This window comes from Muscardinus avellanarius (genome assembly GCF_963383645.1).
Source record: "Muscardinus avellanarius genome assembly, chromosome: 5".
In the NCBI taxonomy this organism is placed as follows: domain Eukaryota; kingdom Metazoa; phylum Chordata; class Mammalia; order Rodentia; family Gliridae; genus Muscardinus; species Muscardinus avellanarius.
Genome location: NC_137790.1, coordinates 120,085,240 through 120,092,803, shown reverse-complemented (window position 1 = coordinate 120,092,803; position 7,564 = coordinate 120,085,240).

Sequence of the window (7,564 nt, the reverse complement as noted above, 5' to 3'; positions counted from 1 at the left end):
AGCTTTTCAATTAGGTAAAATTTAAACAGGTAATACTATAATTTAAAAAACTAATATTTTAAAGAGAGAGAGACATTTTGTGCCTTTAATAAATCATGTGGTAGGAGGATGTTTCTTCATTAAGCACTTTATTAATGAAAAAGATCTCATAATTTCCTTATGCCAAATCAAGTACTGTATTTCCATTTATTAAAAACACAACCTTCTGTGTGTACACTGTAGTGTAGAATTGCATTTCCAGAAGAATTAAGCTTTTAAGCACATTAGCAATTTCCAACTTTCCAACATACTATGTACATTCAGTGCTAAGGTCCTTTGGAAATTTGTGTTAGGTATTACTCTGACTCTTTAGAAATGACACCTTTTTTTTTTTTTTTTTTTTCAAAAGTTAGGGGAAGAGAGATTAAGTTGTGAATCTTAGTAATTTTATCTTGAGGGGAAATATATACTAATTCCTGACTGTTAATTTTGTAACATAGGTTGAATTTTAGAGTGGGGTTTTATAGCTAATGGAGGATAAAATGGGTGGGAGAGAATGCACTCGCATCTGAAGAAGGATAGGAGCAGTGGCCTCGAACTCTCGTGCTGCCGTTGAAAGCCTGCCGTGGGCATCTGAGTCGGACCCTGGAGAGTCACCTGGAAGGATACTCCTCCTGAGCAGGGAGGCCACCAACCTATGGACCTCAGTACGTTGTGACATGGTTGTCCATGGTCATGTGTTATCCCAAAAGGTTTACTTGAATAAAGAAAAACCCACTTAACTCTCACATGTGAAATGTACTTTGATTTTTAATGGCAGGATAAAAATGCTCAGATTGCAATAATAACCTTTTATTTCTTTACATTCATATTATTTCATATTATACAAATTTTCAAATATGGTTTTAAGTCTATCTTTAATGACTTGAAGTTCTAAAACATATCTTAAGCCTTTATAAGGTGAGAGCCATTAATTGCATTTATTTTAGAAATGAACAAAAATTATTTTGAAATTTACTCTTTGGCAGTTTGGATACGTGTTTGTAATGCATGCCATAAATGACTTGTAATCGTTCTGTGCAGCTGTATTGCATACGTTGGTCACTAACAGCATTTAAAAATTATCTACCTGAATCTCACTGTAAGTCAGTAGTACTAGAAAATACTACCTTATTTTTATGCGTGAGTGTTTTGTTGTTGTTGTTGCTGTTGTTTTTTGATTAGTTGGTCCTAATAAATCAGTCTTCTTTCAAGTGTGGACATTAACTCCTCCAGTTAATGCATTATATATTTATTAGTTAATTTTAGATTGGACATGTGTCTCATGTTATAAGATTATCTAAGACTAAAAAAATTCCCTCATTGTAAAATACTTTGATTTCACCTTATCTGCTACAAAAAAGTTTGTTTAAACCTAAATTTCTCCAATTTTTATATTAAACTTTTGAAATCTGAATCTCTTGTTGGATTTTATCCCTTTATTCCAAGGGTTTTTAGCTTCAATAGATGTCAGCAGGGCTCTGAAGACCCTTTAATTGCTTACAAAAATATGGGTATGCATTTTTTTTTTTAAGTTTTATGGATAGAACTCTTGTTAAAATGTTGAATGAGAGCCAGGCACGCTGGTGAACACTTGTAATGCTAGTAATCCCAGTACTTGGGATTCTGAGACAGGAGGATCACAGTGTGGAAGACAGAAACTTAGTGAGATTCTCAGCAGTCTAGGGAGACCCTGTTTCAAAACAAAAAAATTTTAAGGCTAGGATTGTACTCAGAAGTAGAATGCCCCTGGGTTCAAGTATCACAAACAAAGGAACAAAAAAATCTTAAATGGACTCTAACCTCCCAAAATGTAAGAACCTTGGCCTTGATTGTGGGCTGTACTATGAATCACAATCATAAATCTGAAAATAATAGTTGTCAGATTATTTAAAACAACTTGAAAAACATTGTAAGAGAAAAATCTATGATGACAACTGGAAAATGTCTGCATTTGTATTACTAAACTTTAAAGGAATTAATAGTAGATGAGACATTACTAATAGAAAAGAGAACACAAGAGTGAATTATATCCCACATGATAGCTTACTTATCTAACCCTTTTTTATTTTCCTATGTAGAACTTATTTTGCCTTGTTAACAGAAACCTAAGTAAAAGCATGTGGCATCTGGCCATGGTGGTGCATTCCTGGAATTCTAGTACTTGGGAGGCTGAGACAGAAGGATCAGAGACTTGAGACCAGCCTCAGCATTCAGTGAAACCCTGTTTCAAAATTAAAAAAAAAAAAAAAATTAAAAATAGGACTGGGGGTGTAGCTCAGAAGTAGAACTCCCCTGCATCCAATCTCTAGTGCCATACATACTTAAAAAGAAAAAAGCATGTTGCTTTGTATGAAAAAAGCATGTTGCCTTGTGTGAAATGGTTGAAGTCATTTTATTTATTTATTTATTTATTTATTTATTTATTTATTTATTTTTACGGTACTAGGGATAGAACCCAGGGGCACTCTACCTCCGAGCTACACCCCCAGCCCTATTTTTTATTCTTTATTTTGAAACAGGGTTCTAGTACCACAAACAAATGAACAAAAAAAAAAGCATAAAGATTTCAACAATGACAGCTTTCAACATTGAGTATTTGAAAAATACTCAATTTTGAAATGATGTGACCATGGACAGGTTTGAATTAAATACATACTGCACAACCATTCTTATCATTTTTAGAAGACCTAGCATTAGCCTTGATAGTTTCACACTGTTGAAGTGTTTCAAGTAGATGTGAAATGTTTAGTTACTTTTGGTTAATTTATTAGAAGATGCATATTACACTTTGATATTTATGCAGTGTTTAAGAGCAAATAAATTCTCTAGACTTTTACATAAAGGAGCATTTAAATGTTCGAAATGGTGGTTATACAAATTTCTAAAAACAAACACTAAGCCGGGCGTGGTGGCGCACGCTTGTAATCCCCTCGCGTGGGAGGCAGAGACAGGAGGATCGCGCAGGTTCGAAGTCAGCGAGGCTGGTTTAAAAGACCCTGTTTCCAAATAAAAATAAATAAATAAATAAAAACATTTTTTCATTTTTATTAAGTAATAGCTAATTTTACCTCAAAGTTATTCATGTAAAATTACAATAGATTGACATTTTATAATTAGAACCAATTTAGTAATCCCAAGTGATGTACACTTGCCACAAATTTTCTTTTATGAAGCCATTTCAATTATTTGTATCTTTTGTTAGTAACCTGAGCAAATGAAAGGTAGGTAGATATACGCTACTCTCCCTTTAAGCATGATACATGACTAACCTGGAATTATAAAAAATTTCACTGAGAAATTTTATTTCTTTAGTTTTGCAACATTTGTGTTTAGGTATTGACTTCCTCACTAGTTGATGTGTTCCAGCTCAGTTGTGGAACTGTAGAAGAAATATTTTAGGTTTCTGTAGTTAGAACTTTCTGAGCAAATTTGACAGAAATTTGTTACCTGTGCTGAAAGAGAAATTCCTGAAGTGAAAGTAGGTCTAAATAAATAGTGAGAAACCATCCAGAAGGCGTTCATCTGCTAGAGGTGCTGTACCAAATGCCACTGAGTATTTATTTATTTATTTATTTATTTATTTATTGCGGTACTTACTGGGGATGGAACCCAGGGGCATTCGACCTCTGATCTATACCCCTAGCTCTATTTTTTATTCTTTATTTTGAAACAGGGTCTCACTGAGTTGCAAAGAGCCTCACTACGTAGCAAGCCGCAATCCTCCTGTGTCAGCCTCCCGAATGCTGAAAGCTGGGATTATAATCGTGCGCCACCACGCCCGCCTGGTATTTATTTTTTCATAGCTCTGAAAGTGGATGCCCATGATCAAGGTGTCAGCAGGTTGGGTATCAGCTGTGGCCACACTGCGCTTTGAAGACGGTCACCTCCTCACAGTGGCCACTGTCTCACCGTGTACCTGAATGAAGGTATTCTTCTGGTAAGCACCTTTTCAAGGATGGGAGCTGGTGATACAGAGAAATCTTTGGGTTGCAAATCTGGAGACTAAATTTTATCTTCCCTTTAGAGACATACATTCTCAAGGGTAAAATCCTTCCTGGGAGAATTTGCACACATCAAGGATAAGATTTCCTCTCTCTGGAAGAGAACAGGGCTTCTGTGCAGCTGTTGTACGCATCCACCCCAATTCATACTTTGGGGTTCTTTACAGCACAATCTCCAATGTATGTAGGCCTTCTCAGTCTAATAAACTTAATGGCCACACCACAGGTGAGAATTGGCGTATAGAGAACCAGTGTGGTTAAATCTGTCCCTGCTCCAGGAACTCATATTTCCAGGAAAATATGAACATAGATCTTAAAAACAGCCCTCTAGGGCTGGAGTTGTCATTCAGTGAGTGGTACAGCACTTCCTGGGTTGAAGCCCTGAGTTCAATCCCCAGGACCACCAAAAAACGAAAACAGACCTGTTATCTGATGCTTCATTGTACTACGGTTAGTGGCCTGGGGTATTTGGAAACATGAATCTTAGAACTGAATTCAGACTGAAACGATTACATTTCTTCCATATTTTCTCCTAGTCTAAATGTGACAAATAATTTAAGTAGAGGCAAAAATTATTTCCAAAATTCATTCCTGTAGATAGAGGAAAATGTTCATCTAGTGTTTTAGCAGTGAGTTAGGAGCTGAGGCAAAAACGGGAAAGTTTATGTGAAGAAAATAAGACCATGTAAGTCAGGAAATGACATTTGTTACAAAAACAGAAACAACTCTGGGTTTTAAAAGAATGAAACGGTGAATGAAACCAGGTCAAAATAACATTTCTACAGTATCTTCAACATTTCATTAGGTTAATAACTTCTGATGAGAAAAAGCAAAGGAATTTTGTTACTTTTAATTCATTTTTCGTGTGTGTGTGTGTGTGTGTGTGTGTGTGTGTGTGTGTGTGTGTGTGTGTAACCCAGGGACATTCTACCTCTGAGCTACATCCTCAGCCCATTTATTTATTTATTTATTTAGCAGTACTGGGGATGGAATCCAGGGGCATTCTATCCCTGATGTATACCCCCAGCCCTGTTTCCTTCCTTCCTTCCTTCCTTCCTTCCTTCCTTCCTTCCTTCCTTCCTTCCTTCCTTCCTCCTTCCCTCCCTCCCTCCCTCCCTCCCTCTTTCTTTCTTTCTTTCTTTCATTCATCTTTTTGTGGTTCTGGGGATGGAATCCAGGGGCCTTCTACCTCCGGGCTACACTCCCAGACCTATTTTATATTTTTATTTGGAAACAGGGTCTCTTAAGCCAGCTGAGGCTGGCTTCAAACCTGCGTGATCCTCTTGTCTCAGCCTCCCAAGTGCAAGGATTACAAGCATGTTTATTATTATAAACACGCCCGGTTTATTACTTATTTTGAAACAGGGTCTTACTGAATTGCAAAGGGCCTCACTAAGTACCTGAGGCTGTTCTCAAACCACAATCCTTCTGTCTTAGCCTCCCAGAGGCTGGGATTGCAAGTGTGCACCACCACGCCCAGCTGAGCCCTTTAAAAAAAAAAAAATTATGTTTTGAAGCAGGATCTCCATAGGATAGGTTGCTGAGACTGTCCTCAAACCTACAATCCTCCTACATCAGCCTGCCAAATACTGGGATTATAGGCATACAGCACCATGCCCAGCTTCATGCTTTTTTCATTGCTGATGAAATATGGCCTGCACCAAGAGATAGACTAAGCAGGGGTCAAAATGTACATGTCAGAGTATACAAAAGCGAAGAGTTTGCACTTTACAAATACTGATTTATTAATGACCTCTCTGTTGCTTATATTTTGCATTATTATTATTATTATTATTATTATTATTATTATTATTATTATTGCAGTACTGGGGATGGAACCCAGGGCCATTCTACCTCCGAACTACACACCCCCGGCCCTATTTTTTATTCTTTATTTTGAAACCAGGTCTCATTGAGTTGCAAACGGTCTCACTAAGTAGTAGCTGAGGCTGTCTGCAAACCTGTGATCCTCCTGTCTCAGCCTCCCAAATGCTGGGATTACAAGTGTGCACCACCACGCCCGGCTTGCTTTTTTATTTTATTTTGGTAATGGGGATTGAACTGAAGGACAATCTGCCCCAGCCCTTTTTATTTCTTTTATTTTCAGACAAGATCTCAGTCAGTTACGGAGGGGCTTGCAAGGTTTCTGAGGCTGGACTTGAACCTGTGATCCTCCTGTCTCAGCATCTCAAGTACAAGAATTACAGATGCGTGCCACTGTGCCCTGCTGTATATTATCTATTGTTATGTCCTTTCCTTTTCCTGTTCCTCTTTCTTTACTTTCTTGTGGTACTGGGGATTGAACTATTCTATTCTATTCTATTCTGAACTATACCTCCTATTAAACCAGGTCTCGCTAAACTGCCTGGGCTGGTCTTGAACCTTTGAACTTCCTGTCTCAGCCTCCTAAGTACTGGGATTGCAGACATGCGCTTGCTATTTACTTCATATTGACAATACTGAGGCAATACCTTCCTTGAAGGCACCACTCATACACAGCATGTGTTGTTAGGAAATTGACGTTCTATTTTCTATTTTGACTTTGAAATATTTGAAGATTGTAAAATAAACAAACCAACAGTATACTTTGTGCTGTCTACCATGGTGGCCACTACTAAAATTATTTTTTTTATTTTTGGCACTGGGGATTGAACTATGTTCTATGTCTGATCTATATTCCCAGTACTATTTTATTTTTTGCTTCGAAACAGGGTCTCACTAAGTTGCTGAGAGTCCCTCTACATTGTCGAGGCTGGCCTCTAACCATATGTGACTTTTTTTTTTTTTATAGTGGGGATTGAACCCAAGGACATTTTACCTCCAAGCTACAACTCCAGCTTGATTTTTAAAATTTTTTTTATGGAAACAGGGTCTCACTAAGTTGCCAAGAGCCTGCCTCACTAAGTAGCGGGGGGCTGGCCTTGAACTTGTGATCCTCCTGTCTCAGCCTTCCAAGTACTGCGATTACAAGTGTGCACCACCTTTTAATTAAAATTAATAAGGCTAAGTCGAGCATGGTGGCACACACTTGTGATAACAGCATTTGGGAGGCTGAGACAGGAGGATCTCAGTTCCAGGACAGCCTTAGCTATTTAGGCCCTCTGCAACTCAGTGAGACCCTATTTCAAAATAAAGAATAAAAAATAGGGATGGGGGTGTAGCTCCAAGGTAGAATGCCCCTGTGTTCCAATCCTAGTACTGCAAAACAAACAAAAAATAAGGCTAAAAATTTAGTTTTTTACTTGTAGCCACTAGTATGTGACTATTTAAATTAAGATATTAAGATTAGTAAAGTTCAGGCAGGCCGTGGTGGCACATGTCTGTAATCTCAGTACTTGGGAGGCTGAGACAGGAGGATAGCGGTTCGAGGACAACCCCAGCTACTTAGTGAGGCCCTTAGCAACTCAGTGAGACCCTGTTTCTAAATAATAAAAAATAGAAGCCGGGCATGGTGGTGTATGCTTGTAATCCCAGCATTTGGAAGGCTGAGACAGGAGGATCGGGGTTCCAGGACAGCTTCAATTACTTAGGCCCTTTGCAAC